Below are 25,979 nucleotides of genomic sequence, written 5' to 3' on the forward strand. Positions count from 1 at the left end.
ATAGCACCATCATGAAGTGATCAATTAAATGATCATGTACCCAATACCAAGAGAACCAATCAAGATTAATGTCAAAACTCCAAAAACAAAATCAAGAACATAAACATGACAATGTGATCTAACCATACCCTCCTATGAGATAACATGCTCCTTATGAAGCTATCAGATAACCATATCATGTCATAAGTCTAATCTAGAATCAAGAGTGTGTCATTTCATAATAACAACCATCCTACTAAACAAGGATAACAAGTCAAAGGAATGTATAAACCACACATTTGAAGCAAAGGACTCCATGAATCCTCAAAGATGTCCACATTCTCAAATATCATTAAGATCACCACATCTTACCAGTGTACCTACAAATGTGAAAGACCCTTATAAAATAATAAGATCTAAGATATCCTTTAATACTTGCACATGAAGAATATCATCCACTATCTAATGGTGAAAGCACATCAATGCCACAAGCTCACACGGAACAATGATACTAAGCTCTTCATAGAATCATAATAACCATCTCCTAAATAAATATCATCTAGTTCTACACACATACAATTAAAATGTCTAAGCATTAAGTAAACCAATATCTCTAATAAAAGAAGTTAAAAAACTATCAAACAAACCATGCGGAACCAATCTTATACTACCACATAATCACTATCAAAATCTCCCACTGAAAGTATAACCAAACTATCCATTACATCATGATAAAAGTATCCTCTACATGACAATCAATCAAAGTTCTCACATAATCAAAAAACTCAATAATGCATATCATGAGTTGTCAAAATCCAAAATAACCTTGATCCTCAAACAAGAAAATATATCACCATCACCAATTACGAATCGAATCAAATCATCACCAATCAATCGAATCAAGTCATCACCAATCAAAACACTTAAAACTCAAATCATGTCATGTCAATAATCCATATAGGTACCAAAAAATTGTTTGATGCAACATACAACTTTTCAAACAGCAATTTTGACTTATCTACCTTTAGGGCGATGCTCTTTTAAGATCCACTCCACTACTAAGCTTATGTTGGTGCTCAAATTTTGAGAATATAAAATTAATTGAAAGGATGGACTTAAAGAGACCATGATAATTTTGATCTTGCCCCAAGAAGAGGTGTTAGAATTGTGAAGAATAGGGAGAAAATTGGGTTGTGTATAGCTATTGGATCTATAGATATTTATCTTGCCCTTCCTCCTATAGTTTACTTATATTTTTTTAAAAACTTGAATTTTATTCGCATACTTGTGCCAACTCATGGTTTTTCATCTACAAAGTAGGCACTGTAGTTTGCTTGGCCTAGCTTTTTTTATCTATCAAAGACTAAGCCTCCATAAGATCCTTTTGAAATTGGGCCTCTCTATACTACAACTTCTACTCTTTTGGGACTTGCATACCTTTGGCATCTAAGAGCTCCTATTAGAGTTTGTTGATTTCTTCTATTTTGGCATCCAATTGGTCTTTAGTCAGCTCTAGGGCCACCTTTTTAGTGCTTGGTTGGGTCTACATATTCTAGTTATTTAATTAACGAGTCTACCTTACCCCATTTTTCAATTATGTTGGAGATTTTGTTTTGCATTATAAGCACTTGAGAGGATTTTTGGGCTTGCACCAATTCTTTCTCATTGGCCAATAGCTTCATGCCTAGGTCTTTTTTTTTCTTTTTTCAACATCTATCTTTGTCAAAGCATCATTTAACTTAGATTGGAACCTAATTTTCTCAATTTTCTCTAGTTGTAGGGCTAAAGAATTTTTTTCCTCAAGGTCCATTATGAGGTGCACTATATTTGCATATTTTTCTTTACCTTGTGTTGCATGGTGAATTGCAATTATTTTTCTTTCTATATTGGCATATTTTTCTTTACCTTGTGTTGCATGGCATATTGCAATTATTTTTCTTTCTTCTCTACCTTTTGACACAACTTCAAGAAATTAATAGTATAACTTTAATTGAATCTTAACCCTAATTAAGTTATAATCTTAATGGAACCCTAAATATAATACTAATTGAATGTTATCATAATAATCCCTAACCTAAATTGAACACTAATCTTAGCCCTTACCCTAACCCTATTTTAACTCTAATAAAAGTTGTGTCTATAATTCCGCTCATACTCTAATCATAATTGAATTGTATTCGTAACCTCTTTGAATCCTAAGCATAATTTAACCCTAATCTTAAATCAAATTTTTTGCCTATGCTCCTAATTCATCCTTAAACCTAACTCCAATTTAACTTTATAGCTAACCCTTACCCTAATTTAATCCTTATCCTAACCATGTTTGAACTGTAACCATAATTTAACCCTAACTCATAAATTATTTTATCTTTCATTAAACACTAATTGAATCAATACTCCTAACTTACTCCTAATTAAACTCTAACACTAAGCTAATTAAAGATAAATCTAACCCTAATTGAACTATAATCCTAACCCTAACTATAATTATAATTGAGCTATAACTATAATGAATGTATTGGATAATCTTTGGATTTTTGAAGTTAGTCATTCAATCTGAACAATAACATCTGTAAATATGTGTAATCCTAATTGAATTTTAGATTAATGCATTTTTTATTATTCAATAATGGAATATCAATAATGCTAGAGAATATATTTGTTATTATTCAATTAATATTAGCCCTTCACTCACTTGTCATGATAGTTACCTTGTAGCATATATCAAATAAAAAAAAAAGTTTAGATTTATAGGACCAAAATTTCCATTATTCATCCAAGTAATCATAATAAAAAACATCTCCATAATATTATTACTATATCATTAATTTATTCTAATTATTGTATAATATTATTGTATAAATTTTTAATTTATAATATGTACTATATTATTTTACTATCCAATTTTTAAATTATTAAATTTTATGAGGATAACTAAAATTGTGATAATTTGCCAAGATCTAGAGGAAATGGAAAGCACAAATAAGAGAGACAAAATAGATGATAGGAATAAACTGTATTCTATCAAGATGCAAAATATGGTCAACTGGATCATTACAAGATGTTCAATGATTGCTCGTACAAATAATGTAGATGAGCCTACTTAGATAGGCAAGGCTTATGGATATGTGAGCACAAAAACATTACATGTGGCTCAATAAGAAACAAGGTTAGGTAGGAAATAGGTGTGGGTAGGTAGGAGAAACAATATAATATTCCACATGAGGTGGAATGTAACAACAAGATCACACCATAAAAGGTGGAAATTCTCCTACACACACTATCCCAATGTGGCACAAACACCCAAGTTTTTCATACCCAAACTACTATTAAATTCATGTACCTAAGTAAACTTAAGTAATGTGTAATAATATCCATGATGAATATTTATTTACACCAACACCCCCCCTTAAGTTCAACTTAGGGGGATGCACTAAAGTCCACAATGCAACTAAGCAATGCAAGATGGGTCTCAGCTACGAGGCCATGTTAGGTACCCATGTACAAATGCAAATGCAATCTCCCACAAACGGAGAAAGAGAGAAAAACCCAATGGGAAAAAACTCCCCCCGAAAAGAGAGATGAAGAAAGAACACAATGCTCTCAATGATGAATGAGAAGAACAAAATTTATTCCCCCCATAAGAGAGAAGAAGAGACCATGAATCCCCCCCTCAATGTCAAGTCTCCTGCAAAGATGGTGCAATGATGATGACCAAAATAACTCCCCATAAGGAAGAAAGAGAGTCAAAGTGTGACAAAACCAGGTGCCAAGTCGATGATGATGAATCACTCACTGCAACAAAAAGAAGATCAAGCATGGAGACAACCTACTTTGAGCATCATCTGGATACTCATAAATGGAAGAAATACTAGTACAATCCAAGTCTCGTGGGAGCCATGCACAAATGTGTACAACCTAAGTCTCAACTAGAGCCATGCACTAAGTCTCACAAGATATTCCTAATCTACGTGTACAAGAGGATTACATCAAATAGTCAACAATGACAAGATACAAAGAGGTGTGGCACTTTATGATAGTGCAAATACAACATTTCTCAAGAAAGAGCATACATCATGATAAAATATTCAAATGTGGGAACATGAGAATGATGCCACCAGCAAAGAAGCCCTATAGAATACTACAGATGAAGATGCCTCCGAATGGAATTTCACCAAGAGATATAAATAAACAACTAACCCCCCATAAAAAGATCATATTGGCACTTCCAAATAATGGCAAAGTGGACTTCTTATTTCAACTTTACAACTTCTCAAAATGAGATATAAGAGACTTCAACAAATACTGCTAGTGATCTAAACTGAGATCCAAGCAAAATACAAGTACCAAAGAGGCCAAAATAACCAAACAATGAAAGTAAAATATCCACTTAAAATCACTGCAAACTTATGGAAGATTATGAAAGTAGAAAAAAAATTATGCACTTTAGAAAAAAACAGCACTTGAAAAGGAGTCCATATGAGCCCAAATGAAGCCTTCGAAGTTGTAAAAATTGAGATTTCACAATTTCAAAAAATCCTGTATCCGAAAATTAGAAAACTCCTACACCACTGTACAGATTACAAAATTATAACCCAAAACAAAAAAAAATTGCTCCAAAAAAGGAGTCTGGATGAGTGAGTTATCACTATTTGAAAATTGTCTACAAAATTATAATTTTTGAAAAATTTCCATCATAGCTTCAAACTTCAAATGCCTTTAGATTTGGCCTCCGAAGTCCAATTTGGATGAAACAAAAGCCAAAAATGACTTTCTTGGACCTCCTCAATCCAACGGTGACCTCAGATTTGACCCATCAATCTTTAATAATAACTTGCAATAGAAAGCTCCAAAATATACAGCCCCAAATAGCATCAAATTTCTCTCAATTAACAAACCAATGACACTATAATGGCTCTAATACCATGTGAGAATTTTCCAAGATCTAGAGGAAATGGAAAACACAAATAAGAGAGACAAAATAGATGATAGGAATAAACTGTATTCTATCAAGATGCAAAATATGATCAACTGGATCATTACAAGATGTTCAATTATTGTCCGTACAAACAATGTAGATGAGCCTGCTTATATAGGCAACACTGATGGATATGTGAGAACACAAACATGACATGTGGCTCAATAAGAAACAAGGGTAGGTAGTAAATAGGTGTGTGTAGGTAGGAGAAACAATATAATATTCCACATGAGGTGGAATGTAACAACAAGATCACACCATAAAAGGTGGAAATTCTCCTACACACACTATCCCGATGTGCTACAAACACCCAAGTGTCTCATACCCAAACTACTATTAAATGCATGTACCTAAGTAAGCTTAAGTAAAGTGTAATAATATCCATGATGAATATTTATTTACACCAACAAAAATAATATTATTAATTCACATTTTTAATATTATATATATATATAAAGCTTTAAAACATACAGATTCTAAATAATTTCAAAAGAAAATTTAAACAATCTAAATATTATTTTAATGTGCCTAAAAAATTCATTTATTGAATTGTATTCCTAACCTCTTTGAATCCTAGCCATAATTTAACCCTAACCCTAAATCAAAAGTTTTGCATAGAAGTTTAAGTGATCCTTAAGCCTAACTCCAATTTAACTTTATACCTAACCCTTACCCTAACTATGTTTAAACTATAATCAAAATTTAACCCTAACTCAAAAATTTCTTTTATATCTTTAGTTAAACACTAATTGAATTATAGTCCTAACCCTAATTGAATGCTACTCCTAATTAAACTATAATATTAAGGTAATTGAACATTAACATAACCCTAATTGAACTATAATTATAACCCTAACTATAACTAAACCTAACTATAATTATAACTTATCTATAATTATAATGAATGTATTTGGTAATCTTTATATTTTTTAAGCTAGTTAATTCAATAATAAGAATAATCTATGTAAATATGTGTAATCTTAGTTGAATATTATAGAATACATTTTTGTTATTCAATAAAGGAATATCAATAATGCTAGAGATTAATTTTTATTATTCAATAATGGAATATCAATAATGCTAGAGAATATATTTTTTATTATTCAATTAATATTACGTCTTCACTCACTTGTCATGGTAGTTACCTTGTAATGGTAACTAACAAGATTTTCACAATTAATTAAAATCAAAATATTTTCACTAGTTTCAATAATGAAGACAAAATTTATTTGTCATTGTAATTACTTGTAACATATATCAAATAAAAAAAAGTTTAAATTTATTGGACCAAAAATTTCATTACTCATCCACGCAATTATAATCAAAACATCTCCACAATATTATTAGTGAATTTTAATTATTATATTATTAATTTAATATAATTATAGTATAATATTATTATATAAATTTTTATATATAATATACTATATTTTTTATAATATTATTTTATTATCTAGTTTTTATATTATTAAATTATATAAGTTAACTAAAATAATATTATTATTTCATATTTTTAAATATTATATCTATTTATTTATTTATTTAAAGCTTTGAAAGATATGGATTCTAAATAATTTGAAACAAAAATGTAAATATTATTTTAATGTACCTATAAATTTGCCTAAAAACATTTGTTTACATAGTAGATCTATGAAATCCCATAATAAGGATAATAAGAGTCAATTAGATTGGAGGAAAAATAATTTCTACAATTTAGAAAGTTAAAAATCATGCATCTTAACTTCTATTTAAATATATATATATATATATATATATATATATATATATATATATATATATATATATATATATATATATATATATATATATATATATATATATATATGCAATGAATTGCAATAGTACTAGCCTAATGGAAAGTAATAATAACATAAACCATTTCCCACCATATTCACCAATGGATTCACCTCTAGATTTTCATTTATTTTAAATTTTTTTTTTCTAAATTTTTGTCTTTTTCTTCACATTATAATATAAATTCATAGAATTTCACTTATCTTTGATCACTATTACCACACATTGATTATACTTCACTAATACCTAGATTTGTTATAGATTTTGATTTACCATTATCTCAGCTTCTACACATGTATTCTTTAATTAAATTTGAAGCTCTAACAAAAAAAATGTTACTTCAAATATTATAACTTCTATAAACATGTCCACTTTCCATACATGTCAACTTTTATACTTAATATGAGGTTTTATTATTATACTTGATTTTCAAGAAAGAAAAATTATCTTCATGTTTCACAATTTTGAATTTTTTTTCAATACAAGCATAATTTTTTCTCCTCATTTGAATGCTTTTTTTTCTTTGTCATCTTTATTTTTTATATCTTTTATGTTGTGCTTATTTCTTTCTATATTCATCTCACCATTCTCTCTTTTGAATTTTGTACATTACCATTATTTTGTCCTTTCTAATTAATGTTTAGATTTATTTAATCATTTCACATTTATATCAAACTTGTATTATTTTAATAGTTAAAATTGGAATATTGTGAAATAACAAATTGAAATTTATATACACTTATGTACATAATATTTTATTTATCTAATCTAATTTAAGAAAATTTAACTTTTATTTGCTGTAATATTGTCATAGATACATTTGAAAGATTGACAAGTTAATTTTTCCATAAAAAATATGAAGGTGTCAAGTTAACATAGAAAATTTTAGTTAATCAATACTCGAATTTATTTCTACAATTTACGTAAGTCACTTCCTCAAGATTATAATTAAAAAGTATTTTCTAAAATAAATGATTATTGATTTTAGATTAGTATATAGTACATCATCAATACCACACACAAAATTAAAATTTAAAATCTATATTGAAAATCTTCTTGTAGTACCCCTGCCCTAATCTATTTCTAACCTTGGCTTAATCTTGATTAGTTTATCGTAACATTATGTTATAGTCAGATGTTTGATTTAACGCATAGCTATTGATGTGGTTTTCACACTAGTTGTATGCAAGTTATTCAGTGTTCCTATTTCGTGATATTAGTATCAGACTAATGCTCTCATTAAGTTATTATATATGTATGCATGTATGTTCTTTGGTTGCAGGAGATTTCAGGTACAATGCCGCTTGAATGCGAGGTTCGTCTTCACCTGGATTGCAGGTTTGAGTGTACCTTTTTAATCCTTAGAGTTGGATTAGGTGGTCGTAAGACCCTAGTTGACCTTAGTCGTGCTCCAGTGAGCATCGCCAGTCGTCGTCGGTAATCCCTTGTTGGTTTGGGGTTTGCGAGTCGTCTGTTTGGGTGGCTTTCTCGATTTGCATGCTTGGTGTGTTTGGTTAAATTGATTAATTAGTCCTTAGTATTTATTTTGGTTAAATATGCGTTTGTGCATTGATGATTAATGGGTTAAATTAATCGGGAATTCATTATGCGATTTTCGTTGATATGAATTGTCTGTTTTTAATTGGGAGTAAATTCGATTAAATGACTGATTTGGAATATTAAATGCATTTAGGATATGCTGTTGAAAGAAAATTTTGTATTTGAATTTCAATAGATTCTATTGCATTCTGTTGGATTATTAAATTAGAACGGCTAAATTTGATTAATTGAGAAAATCGATTTGGAATTGAAAAAAGGCAAGTCAATTTGTTGTTTTAATTAGAAAAGGATTAGATTTTGTGAATTATTGGTAAATAAAATTTTTATTCCAAAAATGGAATTTTTGGGTCAACTCTTCCATATAACCCAAATTTGGGGAAATTGGAGAGGATGGACAAATTTGGAAAATTTTGATGGGAGAGAAATTTTGGAGATGAATTTGGGAATTTTGGATGGAGAAGGAGGATTTGGGAGCAGGAGATTGGGATTCTTCGTCAGATCTTGCCAGGAATGCGAGATCAGGTAGGAATTGTTTATCCATTTGGGTTTTAAAAAATATAAGATACCCAAACACATTCTTGTTGAATTTGCTCATTCTGTAAATTGAAATTTTGGAAATCTCAGTGGGTGTGGCGTTTTGGGGATTTTCAAACTGTATTTTTGAAGAAAAAATATATTTATTTTATATCGAGCTGGGGGTTGTTTTAATCTTCGGGCTGTGTTTCAAAAAAATAAAGAAAATGTATTTGTTTTGCCCCTGTGCGTTGTTTCTTTCATTATGAAAATGAACTGTGTGTTTTTAAATAACAAATTTATTATTTCATTTTCGGACTGTGTTTTAAGAAAAATTTATTTATGTTGCAAACCGAGCTGGGCGTTGTGTTTAACGAAGCTAATGTTTGGGGATTGGAGGGCGGGGAGCGGAGCTCCACCCGCTCCTCCTCCCCCTGTTTCCGTGCTCTCCCCTGCTCGCACACCGTTTATTATTACCCCCGCTCGCCTGTGTTGTTTGCTACGGCTGTGGCCCATGGCGGTGGCCGCAGGGCGCCGTGGCACCTGCGGGCACCACCGTGGTGCGGCCCGCGAGCGCCGCCGCCCCTTTCCCTCGGCTAGGGTTAGGGCACGGCCGCCTCGCCTCTCCTTTAAATTTTAAAATGCGTTTTATTTTCTTTGTTAAAAAGAAAACCTAGTTTTTAATATGGTTTTTTTATATGTATTTTTTTTTTACCAAAAAAAAAAAAAAGGGCTTATAATATGTTAAATATTATTCTAATGGTTAAGTTTAATTAGTTGCGTAATTATGATTAAGGGGCATAAAAATGATAAATGTTAAATTGGTATTAAGTAATTTTAAAATGGAGTTTATGGATTAAGCATTATTCAACTTCATTTCGTGACTGATGCCTCCTTTTAATTAAGTTCTAAAACTGTGAATTTTCGCAACTGAACATCAGTGATTTTATTCTGATTGATGATGTTAAAAATTATCGTAGAACATATCATTTGAGTAATTGAAAAGTAGTGAAATAATTATCGTTGGGCATTAGAAATTTAACGATATGCATTGAAAATTATGAATCTGTAGAGATTGATTTTAGACCAGTATGTTAATGACGTTTTGGATTGGAGATTAAATATCTTATTTTAGTTGATTAATGGTTGTCTGAGTCTTATTAATATGAATTTGGTTTAAAACTCTTTATGGCTTAATTTGCCTGTTCGATGCTTTGAACCTTAGGAGTTAGAAAACCAAGAACAACTTATCCCTTGATGAGGTAGATAACTGTAATTTGATTTAGATCTTGTAGAAAACTTGATCGATTTTAATGTTTAAATCAATTTGAGGAAATATTGTATTTTCTGATTATTGCCTTGCGAGTTTAATTTTTGTATTCGCCTTTAATTATGAAATGGCATGTTTTGCTTTGTTTAATAGGACCCTGTCGTATGGATTGACTTGGGGTACCTGTTTCAGTCCTCGATTCCGAGTTGACTATTGTATTGTGGTAGTGTCGTTTGGATCATATCCTCTTTGTGTGAGTCGAATGATGATTTGTGGTTGATCATTGTTGGTCAGGTCTCTTGTTAGAGTACCGTTAGTAAGTGTTCATCTTTGAGTTGTGTTTGACCAGATGATTGTCTCGCCCTTCTTGAACTCCATTCGTCAGACCATGCCCATTCCTTGGTTTTTGAGTTCATCTGAGTTTAGTCTAGTGTCGTATGGGAAAGTGGCTTTCGATTGGGGGCCGCGCCCAAAGTGGCTGCTGGGTAACCCGTCGAAAGTGAGTCTAATAAGTGATAACCTTTAAGTAGATTAGAATGTAATCTCTAATAAGATAATGTGCCTCACACATGAGACGAGTGCTATCATAGATTCGACATGTTGTGAGAAGGCCTGAAATGGCAAACCATCTTCCTTGTCTTCACGAGAGGATGTGTGGGTCCACATGAGACTTGGATGGGACGGAAGCTCAGATTAGGTTGCTAGGGTGACCCAGTGTATGGGACCGGGACCTATGAAGACTTGCCATGGTATCCATACCAGGTTGTGTGATGACACTTGTCCCTATGTTCGCTAGTGTGTTGTCGTTTTGTCCTGTTAGGAGTACCTTTGTGAGTCGTCCTTTTTCTCTGCCCTTGTGAGTGTCGGTTTCATGTTAGACCCTTGGGTGGTGATGGCTCAGTTGTATGGATGCTCTCATGGACCTCTTGTTTTAGCTTTGATTATGTTCAGCTGGATCCTGTTCTTTTCAGGGATCGTTTATGTATTAATGGACCGATGTGGTCATTGTATATTGTTTATATTTCGCCTTGATGGCTGGATTGTAATTGGTGAATCCTCTTGTATTCTTAACCTTATTAATTATCAGAGGGGGTCTTGCAGTTGAGCAGACCCGGAGATGTAGCCCTTTAGGGGTGAACTCCGAGATCATTATGGTGTTATGTGATGTATTCTTTTATGTTTCCTTATTTCAGCTTTATCATGTATGATTAGCTTATGTTAGAATGGTTAAGTGGATAATTGAAATTAACTTTAAATGCGTATATTCAGTTCTATCTTGAATGCCATGTTGATCGAATGCGTAAGTGGTTTAGATGAGATTTATCGTAGATGCTAGTATGTAATCGTCTTTTAAAATGCAATAAGTTGGAATATGAAAGAATGTAACTTAGAGTAATGAATTATACTCAGTTGTTGTTAAGGAATTTAAATATGCTTGGAAAGATCTCTTATGTTATGATGAAATCCTAGTGTAATAGAATGTTAGATGTATGGTTTGTAATTTTAAATGAAAAGCTTGAATGAAGATTATGAATGGATCTTAATGATGAATCTTCGCTTGTGATTTATATTTCCCTCTTTTGAAAGGAATTATCCTGATTATGAATTATCTCGTTATTAAGATATTCAGCTTTTGGATTAATTGTGTGAGTTAAGTGAATTGTAAAATTTAAGTAATCTCGTTGGGAAACTCTTTAGGTGTGAGTTGATGTCTTCCGCTATGTAATTTGAATCTTTGATATCTTCTTGCATCTTATGTGTTGTAACTTTAAAAAAAATAAAATTGCACTCTATTCTTGTGTTGGCTTAATCCCTTCGGGGTTTCCTGGCGGGGCATTACACTTCTTTGCAAGGTTGTCATGGTCATGATAATATTTAGCTTCAAATAATTTTTTACATAAGATGTTATGAATTTATGAAGAATAATTGATTAAAATAAAAAGTATGAATAAAAATTTATAGGTATTAATTATGAATGTCCTTCAATTTTATTATTTGAAATACCTCTAGTCCAATATTAGTTGGAAAAATAAAAGAGAATTTAAATTTATGATATAAAAATATATAAGACTTTAAAATAAATAAATAAAATAAAACAAATTTATATTCTATGAAAGAAAATTAATAGTGAAAAGAACTAACTTATCTTCATAACTCCATAAAAGTAATTGTGGGCTTTACTTATCTATTCTTATTTCTATTTAACTTTTATTTACCATAATATGTCCATTTGTAAGATCAATAAGATAACTTTTGCATAACAAATATGAAGATGCCAAATTAAAATTAGAGAAAACAATATAAACCACTAATATTTTGAAATACAAATAAAATTCTAGATAATTTTACATTAAGAACCTCTTTGAAAGATTGCTAATATCATGATTTTACTTAGATTCAAAATTCAAGTTAAAATATTAGATTATATGAATTTGTGAAGAATAATTAATTAAAAGCAAGAATATTAATAATAATTTATAGTCTTTCAACTGTATTCTTTCAAATAACCCATTTATCTTTATCAAAACCTATATTATTTCAAATATATTTAATAAAATATGAATTACAATTTATATTAAGAAAATATATATAAAAATATAAAAACTTAAAGAAACCTAATTTTATTTTATTCTCATTTATTTTTCCATATTACAATATAGATTCATAAGATTTCACTAATCTTTGATCATTATTACCATCTATTAATATGTTCACTTTCTATTTTTGTCAACTTTTCTACTCAATATGGGGTTTTATTATTATACTTCATGTTCAAGAAAGAAAATTTATCTACATGTTTAATAATTTTGGAGTGTTTTTTTTGTCATTTTGTAATGCTAGCTACAAGCATAATTTTTTCCCCTAATTCGAATGATTTTTTTCTTTATAATATTTATTCTTTATACATTTTATTTTGTGCTTCTTTCTTTCTATATTCATTTCACTATTCTCTCTTGGGTCTTTTGTACATTACCACAATTATTTTGTCTTTGCTAATTAATGTTCATATTTATTTAATCATTTCACATTTATATCAAACTTGTATTATTTTAATAGAATCCATGAAATCTAATAATAAGATGCAAAATATTTGACCTAAATGGATTGGAAAAAAGTAATTTCTATAATTTAGAAAGTGAAAAATCATGCATCTTAACTATTTAAAAAATTTAAAAAAATATCAAAAGAAAAAATTCATTAATATAATTAATGATAAAAATAATTGAAAAACAACGAGTTAAAAAAAATGGAATGCTAGTATGAATAACATAAACCATTTCCCACCATACTTACCTTTGGATTCACCTTTAGATTTTCATTTTCATTATTTTCTTTTGTTTTTCAAAATTTGTTTTTTCTCCATATTAGAATATGGAGTCATGGAATTTCACTTATATTTGATCACTATTATCACACATTTATTATGCTTCCCTAATACCTAGATTTGTTATAGATTTTAATTTACCATTATGCCAGCTTCTAAAATTAAATATATGTTCATGTTTCATAATTTTAGAATTTTTTTTTATTTTGTAATGCTAGCTACAAGCATAATTTTTGTCCTAATTCTAATGATTTATTTCTTTATGATCTTTATTCTTTATACTGTTTTATTTTGTGCTTATTAGTACTTGTCATTAGGCAATACTGTTGTAATGAGTTTTTTGCTTTTCCAGTTAACTAGTTATGAAAAAAATTAATTTGAACCAATCACAAACAAATTTTAACTTTTAATTTTTTCAATCTTTTTATTTACCAAAGACTAATTGTACAATTTTTAACATTATAAATTACAAAATTTATTTTTCTGTACACTTATTGGCTAAATATTTAGCTGTTATAAGTAGATTTTTAGGAAATCCAAAATAATTAGTTTTAGTGGCAACTATATAGCCAGAAATATATTTATATAATTAATAAATGTGGTAGAATGTGTGCATATGTTATTAAAATTAGGTTATAATCAACCATAATGTATGAAGAGATTTAAGCAGAAAATTAGGGCAACATTGTAATAGAATTAAATGTTAGTTTATTCCTCTAAAACATTACATCAAGAGTGATTCTTGAGATATGAAAACACATGTAGAAGGCAACAAATTTATCTACATGTTAATTGGTTAAACATGAATATCTTGTATGGAAAATAAAATATGATTAAAGCATGAGTGAATTTTTCTTTAATAATTCTACAATGCACAAATATCTTGTTAGTATTTAAGTTTTCAAATTACAGAAATAATTATAATTATATATTTAAGTTAAGTTTAAGATTTAATAATAAATTGTTCTTAGTATTTAATACATTTTATTAATAATAATTAATCACCAAATCCTCTAAATATAGAATAAAATTATCTCGAATCAACTTACAATATTTATATACATTAAAAGTAAAAACTATTTACATTATTGTTAACATTTTATCTCTTTTACCACATTCAAAATTATTTGTAACGATTATATAATGAATACTATGAAAACTATTGTCAAATAATAATAATAATAATAATAATAATAATAATAATAATACTTACAATATTTATATACACCAAAAGTAAAAACTAGACACCATTTTACCAACTATATTGTTAACAATTTATCTCTTTTACCACATTCAAAACTACCTCTAACCCATAAAAGTAATAATAAAGATATCTAGATTCTTAAGATTGTTAGATTGACAAAAAATATTATTTTATTATAAAACATATTCAAATATTGTTGTTTATATTTGAAATAAAAAAATATTAAAATTTTTATAAACTTTTTAAAATGTTAATCTTATTACATAGTTTTTACAACTAGAAAGAATAAAGAAAGATGATTTATTCTCTTAAAAATATTTCAAAACAATATTTAACATATTAAATTTAAAATCACATTTAATAATTTATTTCTAAAAATATAATTACTCAAATATATTTTTTTCTTATAAATATAACTTTGAAATAATAAAAAATTTAAACTATGTAAAATTAATTCAATAAATATACCTAATTGAATGTTAATTATAAATTTAATTGAATCCTAAATTCAATTAACTCTTATTATAATACTAATTGAATGGTAATTATTATACTAATTGAATGTTAATTATTAGTAAAATATTTTTCTATCCAATAACAATAAAATAAATAAAACTAATAAATATCACTAGATATAACAATATATTAAGGTTCATTTTTTTATTTTTTTTATTTATGTAATATACTAGTTGCACTTATAATTGCTAGTATGTGGCACTTGTTTCTTTCTATATTCATCTCACCATTCTCTCTTTGGACTTTTTCACATTACCATAAATATTTTGTGCATTACCACAATTATTTTGTCTTTGCTAATTAATGTTCATATTTATTTAATAATTTCACATCTATATCAAACTTGTATTATTTTAATAGTAACCATTGGAATATTGTGAATTAGAAAATTCAAATTTATATCCACTTATGTACATAATATTTTATTTATCTAATCTAATTTAAGAAGAGTATGGATGTCATTCATCCGTGTACACAAAATCATCTCCTCGAATTTAGGTGACATCTTTGAATCCTGACCTTTAAAATTCAATTCTCTAAAAATTAAAACCTCCATACCCAATGGAAAACAAATAAATAAAATTAAATGCATTAAACATTAGAATGCTTAAAAAATGGTGAACATGAATGCAAAATAAAATCAAATGCATTTTAACATTATAAATGCTGAAAACTCGGAGAACGTGACTCAGCCGTTTCTGTAAAATTCTTTCACTTGTAATACGAAGATGACGGTTATTAAACATGGCAATCTGTAAAATTCTTTCACATGTAATACGAAGATGACGGTTATTAAACATGGCAATAGAAGTATTCGATGTAGTTCTGCAGTTCTAGAAACCATTTATTGAATATAAATATAAAGAGGATGTGTTCGACTTCAATTGTTTGTTTGAACCAGAAAATATTTTGAACATTGCACACAGTAGCACAACACAGCAGATGCACTTCATATTTTTTTACGGGTATTTGTTGATTTTTAATGCTATTCTCAATTTTTTTTTTCAATTAATAACATTTTATTGTTTTGTATTTTATGATTGTTTTTATTCACGAAATTTGTTCTTCACATTTCAGAAGATTTTGTGGATCCTGTGAGACGTAACACTACAATGGCAGTCATCCGTCATAAATTTTTATTCATGGTCAGATTAAATTTCGTTGCTGAGTTTAATCACCATCGCTCACTTAGAATATTATGGTATCTGACTGAATTAGTTATTTGGAAACCGACGAATTTTGCAACAAAAAAACGGTTACCATCCAACTTCGCATTTGCATTACAAAATTTTTGAAGCTTCGATTCCAATTATGTCTTTTTAAAAACCTAGAATACTGTTCTAGCAACGAAGGTATAGCTCTCAAGTCTTCCATTCTCAATCAATCGCATTATACTATTATATTATTCTTCTGTAACATGTCAGTTGTTGTCCTTATAAAAGAAATAAATCCATGACATTTGTTTAGTAATGGCACTCATTTCTTCATGTGTTTAACAAAGCCGTATTGAGTCTGTTTCAGAGAGGAGCAGGGATTTAGCCATAAATTAATTTAGCTTCACATAGAGCTTTCGAAGCCCTTATTGACAGGAGAAAGGAGGGATGCGTCTGGTTTGTGCTAGGTACCCTTGACATGTAGAAGACCTTTTTTATAACCATGAATCTTGGTTATTTGGAGTCTTGATAAAACTGGCAAGGATGAAAGAAAATGTTTATGGAAGCGATAAAACAGAATCACAAGACTGTTAAACTTCAAGGAATTGGCGAGGATGGCCTCTATTTTCATTGCTTGTAGCTTTGTGGAAGATTTCTTTATTTTCTACGCAGGTTTGGTTTATTAATTTTTCGATACTTCAGTTGGTTTTGGTTTCTTACAAAAGATGCAAGCTTTGCTTACAAAAAATGCAAGCTTTGATATTGCAGGCATCTGTGAGTCGCAGTACATTCGCATGGCAAAGGAACTAGACATCGCGAGCTTGGTTTACCGAGTTTCAAGACGGCTATCCGCTTTTAGTAACTACAATAAGAATATTAAAATATTCGGTGTTTGCCATGGTAGATACTTTTGGCCTTGCATGCAGAGAACATATATGGGCTTCACATCATGCGCAGTCAGCAATTTTTGGGAACTACGAGTTTCTTTGTCAATTTTTTTTATGTTTTCAATGAATTTATGTTAATTTGTTGAAGTGCTGTGAATAATTTAGTATTCTGAAATAGTCACAAAATTAATTTGCATACAAAAGGTTGCTATCCCAATTACAGATATGTATCCCTATTTTAGTGTTTTATGGATTTACAGGATTTCCTTGACTCCATGTTTTGGCAGTTATTGCATGTTGTTGACTTGTTGCCCCTGCTGTGTGGCTTTAAGAGAAAACCTACAATCGCTCGCTAATGAAGTCGGCAGAAATGTCCAAAGAAGATGCAAAAAAATTGAAGTTTTATGCGAAATGCATGGGACCAATTATGTCTAACATGTTCATTTTATTGATATTTTGAATTAAAAAATAGTTCTTTTATTTTTATTATATTTTTTCATGTATATTTATGATTAATGATCAGAAATTTATTTTTCATCAATAAAGAGATTGTATCAACATCTATTATTATAAAAAAAAATGGAATAATTTCAAAGTAAAGGTAATGGATTTGGGAATTAAGTTTTGAAGTTCTATTAAGGCTATTTACCTCACAATATAATCTGAAAGAAAAAAAATCATGCTTTATATGATTTCAAATAAAATATTGTAAAAATTAGTATGTTATAGTGATTAATATCAATTTAATATCAACCAATTTTTCTTTGCATAGAGTGATAAAACACATGATTTTGTTTTGTTAACATAATGTTGCCTACATATTATATTAGTGTATATAGAAGCAATTTTGATTAAAAAAAGAAGGAAAGAATCTTAATCATCACTTTAGAAAGATAAAAAATAATTTGTATGTTTTTAAATTTTAAATATAAAAATATAATATTTTTAAATTGAAAAAATCAAAATCACATGCTTAAACAAATAATTCAAAATTTATATATAATTTTTAAAGGGATCAAAAATATTTTTTATGTTTCTTAATTTTAGTAATAAAAATATAATATTTCTAAATTTTATTTGCATAGAATGATAGAACATATGATTTTTCTTTTTTGTTAAGATAATGTTGCAAGAATCTTAGTTATCAATTTAGAAAGATAAAAAAAAACTTGTATGCTTCTAAAGTAAAATAGAAAAACCACTCTGACCTTAATTAAACTGTAACCCTAATGTAATTGAAACATATTAAAACTTTTCTAGTGTATTTTTTTCTGGATTCGATTGATGGAAAAATATACACACAATCGAATCCAGAAAAAAATACACTAGAAATGCAAAATGGATTGTGGAAATCTCATAGCTTTAATATTAAAACTTGACCATAATCAAACCCTAACCTTGATAATTTCACTAATCTAGAACTAATTGAACCTTGAACCATAACCTAATCCCAAACTTCAACCTTAATCTAACCATAACCTAATCCTAAATTTAAGTACAACCCTACAATTAAGCCCTAACTATAACTTGAACCCTAATCTAAACATAACTAAATTCTAGCCTAAACTTAATCCTAACCCTAATTAAACTCTGATCGTAATTCAATTCTAATTTTAATCTTACCCTTGCCATAATCAAACATTAATCATAATTGAACCCTAACTATAGAAATAGACCCTACCTACAACTTCAACCTTAATCTAACCCTAATCTGAACCCTAATCCTTATTGAATCCTAATCCTAATTTAGTACTAACCCTCACCCTCACCATGCCTTATCCTAATAATAACCCTAATTAAACCTTAACGTTGACCTTAAAAACAAGCTTTATAATATAATCCTAACCCTCACACCATGCTTTATTCATAAACACTGATTCTAACTCTAGCCATAATTAGACCCTATTTATAAATTGTAATGATAACCCTAACTTTAATAAAGATGTAAATCCTAACCCTAATAATAACCATAATTATAAACTTAAACCTAACTATAATCCAAACCCCAAACTAACCCTAATCCTAACAATGATGTAGACCTTAACTATTATCCTAATCCTAATCCTAAACCCTATCCCAAACCATAACCCTAACCCTAACCATGATTTCAACCCTAAACCTAACCGTAATCCTAGGCCCTACCATATCCACAATCCTAACAATAACCCTAATCATGGTGTAAATCAAACCTAATCCTTACCATGATGTAAACACTAACATTAATTGTAACAATAACCCTTAACCCTAACCCTAACCCTAGCTATAATACTAATGTTAACCCTAACCCTAACCCAAACCATGATGTAAATCATAACCTTTACCATAGTCCTAACCACAAATCTAACCCATTACCCTAATAATAACGCTATCCCAAACCATAACCCTAACCCTAACCATGATTTCAACCCTAAACCTAACCATAATCCTAGGCCCTACCATATCCATAATCCTAACAATAACCCTAATCATGGTGTAAATCAAACCTAATCCTTACCATGATGTAAACACTAACATTAATCGTAACAATAACCCTTAACCCTAACCCTAACCCTAGCTATAATACTAATGTTAACCCTAACCTTTACCATAGTCCTAACCACAAATCTAACCCATTACCCTAATAATAATGCTAACCCTAAACCTAACCTAACCTAATCATAAGCCTAAACCCTAACCCTAAAAATATGGAATGACTCTATAACCCTTAGGATACACCAATCACCTATTACAATGTATTAATAATATATGAAGGGTATTAATAGTTTGGTGCATCCTAAGGGCTAAATAGCTATTTCCCTAAAAATAACCCTAAACCTAGCCCTAACCATGATGTACACCCTAACCCTATCCATAATTCTAAAAATGATGTAAACCCTAATCCTAACCATGATGTAAATCCTAATCCTAACCCTAACCATATCCATAATTATAACCTGAAACCTAACTATAACCCTAACCCAAGAAATAACTCTAACCCTAACCATAACCATAACCATAACCATGGTATAAACACTAACATTAATCCTAACCCTAACCCTTAACCCTAACCCTAACCCTAACCCTAACCATGATTTAAACCCTAACCCTAGCCATTATCCTAACCATAACTGTAATCCTAAGCTTAGCCATAAACTTAACCCTAACTCCAACACCAACCATTATGTAAACCATAACCCTAACCATAACTAAAAACCTATCTCTAATCCTAAGAGTTCATCCTATCCATAATTCTAATACTAACTGTAAACCCCAACCAGGTAACCTTAATCTTAAATCGTAACCCCAACCATAATCCTCACCCTAACCATAAGCCTAAACCTAACCCTAATCATGAACCTAACCCTAACCCTAACCCTAACCCTAACCTTAATCTTAACCCTAGCCTATTTGACTTTTTTGACTTTACGGTGTAAAATTTTAAAAAAATAGGCGTCTCGACAAGTCTAGCTTTCTTTATATATCAAAACATATGCTTTGATATAGAAAAAACAAACCTTATGCAGGAAAACTATATCTCTCGGCTTTATATATATATATAGGCTAGTCATAGATACATTTGAAAGATTAACTTGAAATTTTAGCTAATTAATATTCCTTTATGGGTTGAATTTTATAATAGATTTTATTTCTACAATTTATCTAAATCACTTCCTCAAGGTTATAATTGAAAACTATTTCCTAAAAAAAATGACTATTGATTTTAGATTACTATATAGTATATCATCAATACCACACAAAATGAAATTTTAAAATCTTTATTGAAAATCTTGTTTGCAAAGTTGTCATTGTCATGATAATATTTATTTTCAAATAAGTTCTAAATTAAGATATTATGAATTTATGAATAATAATTGATTAAAAACAAAAGTATGAATACAACTTTATAAGTATTAATTATGAATGTCATTCAATTTTATTATTTGAAATACCTTGTCCAATATTAGTCGTAAAAATAAAAGAGTATCAAAATTTATGATATAAAAATATATAAAGCTTTAAAATAAATAAATAAAATAAAACAAACTTATATTCAATGAAAGAAAATTAATAATAAAAAAAATCAACTTATCTTCATAACTCCATAAAAGTAATTGTTGGCTTTACTTATCTATTCTTATTTCCATTTAACATTTATTTACCATAATATGTCCATTTGTAAGATCAATAAGCTAAATTTTGCATAACAAATATGAAGATGCCAAATTGAAATTAGAGAAAACAATATATACCACTAATGTTTTGAAATATAAATAAAATTCTATATATTTTACATTAAGAACCCTCTTTGAAAGATTGCTAAGATCATGATTTTACTTAGATTCAAAAGTCAAGTTAAAATATTAGATTATATGAATTTATGAAGAATAATTAATTAAAAGCAAGAATATAATAATAATTTATAGTCTTTCAACTATATTATTTCAAATATCTTTAATAAAATATGAATTGTGAATATAAAAAAGTAAAATTACAATTTATATTAAGAAAATATATATAAAAATATAAAAACTTAAACAAACCTAAAAGAAAACTAATGATTGAAAAAAATAGACTCCTCTTTATAACTCCATAAATATAATTGGAGGCTTTATTTATCTATACTTATTTCCATTTTACTATGAGAACAGATTTTCTACTTATTTAGGCTTTCTCTTTTAAGCCGATTTTTCATCCGGTGAGAAGTGCTCCACTGATTTTTCATCTGGTGAGAAGTGCTCCACTGAGTGCTCCTCCATGAGTGGTGACAAATTAGGATGATGTGGTAAATGGCAGCAAGTAGGATCAGAAGTATATCTTCTACAGTCAGTACAACTAGGTAACATTCGACGGTCTCCAATCAGAATGGTACGCTTAGCGGAGGAGACATGGAAATTAAATAAACTGAGCGACACAACAAGTATAAAAAGCGTTATAACCATTGATTTCCCCATACTCACTGCTGAGATGACGATAAAGGATGATGGAAAAATACCAAATAACTCAGCAGATGAAGATGAAGATGAAGACACAGACGGAGAAGGGGAACCCAGCTATATTTATAGAAACCACATCATGAATAGTTCAAATTATGGTTAAATTTTGAGTGAGAGACGTTCGAACTGATAGTGCGTGTTAAACAGTCCGTATAGGACGTAAGTTATTTTTTAAATATTCGTTGACTAGGTTTCCTTGTTCGGTTAAATTTTGAGTGAGAAACGTTCAAACTGATAGTGCGTTGTGCTCAGCAATTGATCCACCTGTTAAAAACGCTGAGTAGAGTGTAACATGTATCAAAGTAATTATTTATAAATGATATCGTATGTGACATTATTCGTTACGGCACTTCATCATGCAGGAAACTGAACCATCTGTTCCGGCATATAAGAGAGTGGGATTCAGCTGGCCAAGATCACAAAGAGAGTGGGATTCAGACATCCGCCAGTCTGGCTAGAGAGGTGTTATTTTGGGAGTGTGAGCTGAGATCATAAAGAGAATGGGATTGAGTATGCACAACGGAAAAGGTCAAATGCATTCCTCTAAATTTATTGCGTAGAAAACACATTTTCTTAAAGTAGTTGAAAAATTATTATGAATCCATTTTGTGAAGGGTGACAGTTTAGATCTATGTCATTCTTGGGTCCTACATCTTGCTATCTGGTTGTGGGCTCCCCTTTAACATATCCATGGGTGGAGATAGAAACAGACTCGAGCCCAGCTCCTATGAAAAATGGAAGAATAATCATTCAGTTTCAGATAAATTGTGAGTCAGTGGTATTATCCCTACTTGGAAAAGCTTCATAGCCATGATCCTATGGTCAGTAAGGCCTTTCTAAATGGATAGAAGAGTGATTTTCTTCGAGCATATAAGGTGGAAATCTCTGTTGTAGAAGACCTTATTGCTGAAGTTACTAGAATATTGGGTGAAGGCAGGAAATTCTATAGAGATCTCAAGATGTTGGATGAGGCAGTAAATGTCTTCTTCAAGGGTGCTGGATGGAATTTGGTAAAGAGAACTGCTGATGGGGTTATGATCGTGGTTCCATCAAACCCCTTTGGCACGATGTTGCAGAAGTAATTCTAAGGTATTTAAGCCTTGATGGTCATTTTTGTAGCTTGTTTAGCTACCATTTTATGATTTTGAACAATTTTAGGCATGATAGATTGATTTAATTGCCTTGTTACCTTATGTCTTCACTTAGTTATGGGATTTTGAACCATAGAAACAACCCCAATTCCTCAGCCAAAGAGTCCTCATCCTCCTTCTTATGGAGCATGCTAAAGCCTTAGCCATTTAGTGTAATCCCTTGAGCCTAAAAATTGAGGTTTCCCAAAAACATTTTAGGCACTTTTTCTATTTCTCTACTAACTCTGAAGATACCCCTTCTAATGAGGATGTGTGCTTCAATATTGGAAGTCGTAAATTCCCTAGGAAAGAAAAGACTACTCGCAACTGGCCACATGGGTATGAAAGTGAGAAAGATGATTTTGAGTATGTGCCTTTGAATGATATTGTTCCCAACTCTCTCTCCTCTAGCTCTGGAAGGAAGGGTAAAAACCTAGCAGGGGAACTGTCCAAATTTTCTAAAAAGGGGAAACCAAAGAAAAAAGGTCTTCATATGTCTTATTCAACCATTGGGGAGAAAACAGTGTCGAATTCTTACCATGTCAAAAATTCCTTGGATAATTTAAATGATAAAAAGAAATTTGTTGAAATGGAAGCGGACAAGGTTGATATTTGCGATTTTGAGGGGGACCTATAGGACATGGATTATCATATTTAAATCCCTATTGATATTGTTAAAGGTGCCTCTATGGGTATTCATAAATGGTCCTTTGCTACGTGGTCTAGAGATACGATAATGATGGTCAAGGATGTGAGGGAAGGGAAGGGTAATCTCTTCAACTAGAGCCAATGTTAGAAGTCAATGTTATCAAAGAAAGGGTTAATTCCCTTTATGATAAATTAGAATAGGGATAGTTAACTACGGACAAGCCTATGCCTACAAAAAATGCCGATAAAATGCTTGCCCTCATTCAAAATTTCGTCAAGGATGTTAAGAGAAGGAAGCTTGATCATGGGGAAAAGATAAAAGCCCTTGAAGCTTCCATTGATAAAATCTATGAGAAGATTAGGGCCATAGTTCTTGTGAGCATAATTGCCATGCAAAATAGTTTTTAGGGCCTTAGAAAACTTAATGAGAAGGCGATGTCTTTCAAAGAGATTTCTAAGGGTAATTTGAACCCCCTCTATTCTAGGAAGAATTATAGAATAATGATACAAATAATTAATAGGATGCAAATATGAGACCTATTCTTGGCCCTTCATCCAAAAATGGAAGCTAGGATAAAGGTAAGACTATTCAAGCCCAGGTCTTTCAAGATGTGCTCAACATAAATGAAAATATTATTAGTGAGAATGCTGAAATTTCAAAAATGTTACAAAATCTTCAATAGATTGTTGGATCAGGTTGTAGTACACCTCTTTTTGTCATTTGTTTACCTGTTAGCCAGTTATTTGGTTATCTTTTGGTTCTTTCTCTTATTGTTGGAGAGATCTCTTATTGGTTACCCTTATGTCCAAACATGTTGCATGTATAGTATTGGCCTATAAAATGACTATTTATATTTTTCTCTATCATATCAGGATTTTTGCATTGACTAGCTTTATGACCATAATTATTACAAGTATATCACCTATTGGAGAATGATCTAGCATTTTAATTTATTCTATTTTTTCAAAATAATGCTTTGTGACCTAATTTATTGTAATTAAATCAATAGCCATTAAAAGAAGTGTTTTTTTACTTACATGTTGCTCGGTTGGTGACTTACCTCTATCATCTTTCACTGACTTACCAGATTCAACTTCTTTTTCCCAAGATGATCCTTCTTGTCTTTTTGTCTTGCTTTGGGAGCTTCAAATCCTAGACTCCTTTTTTTTCTGAAGACCTTTGCACAAATAACATCTGATCAAGCTTATTGGAACTTACCTTAAGTTTGTCTTCTTATTTCTTTGACTTTTCCAGATTTGATTTCAGGGCTGTGACTTCCTTTTCAAGCTTCTTGAATTCTTCTATTTTTCATTTCATCATTTTGTTCAACTACTCCTTGGTATTTTCATTTTTTGAATACTCTTGGTTTTTAGATAAGAAATTTTGCTATTTGCTTGCTTGAGTTCTTCGTTAAATTTTGTATGCCTTTCTCTAAATTTTCTGATATGTTCTCTTAGCTTTTTGATGCACTTATTGGCTAGTTAAAAACATTTTCTCTCAGATCTCTGCTTTCATTCTCAACATTCTCAATATCTTCAAGAGCAGTTGTAAGTTATCCTTTTGCATCCAGATATCTATCCTAATCTAAAGTAGACTTAGGTGTCATATGTTCAACTTTTCAAATCTCCTTCAAGTTATTAGACTCTTCTAAAGGAACTTTCTCTGATACGAATTGTTGAACATCCATAATACTGAGAGGGTGGGGGGTGAATCAATATTCCCTTGAATTTATTAAAACTTTTAAACAAGCATCTACATAACATAACTAGATTGCACAAATGAAACATAACCAAAAACAGAGTACACCACATGACACCATAATTTTATATGTCGAAACCCCAAGATGGGAAGAACAAGGAGAGGGTTAGCAATCAATATTGTATAATCGGTTACCAAGTATAATAGACGGCTCACTACCAGATGGACTCACTGTCCAAACTATAACAACTTACTGTTGGAGGATGGCCTATAGCCAATGCTACAATAAATTGAACTGTTGTAATTGCATCTATCATATGCATGAGAT

Source organism: Cryptomeria japonica, chromosome 11 (assembly GCF_030272615.1).
Source record: "Cryptomeria japonica chromosome 11, Sugi_1.0, whole genome shotgun sequence".
Classification (NCBI taxonomy): Eukaryota; Viridiplantae; Streptophyta; class Pinopsida; order Cupressales; family Cupressaceae; genus Cryptomeria; species Cryptomeria japonica.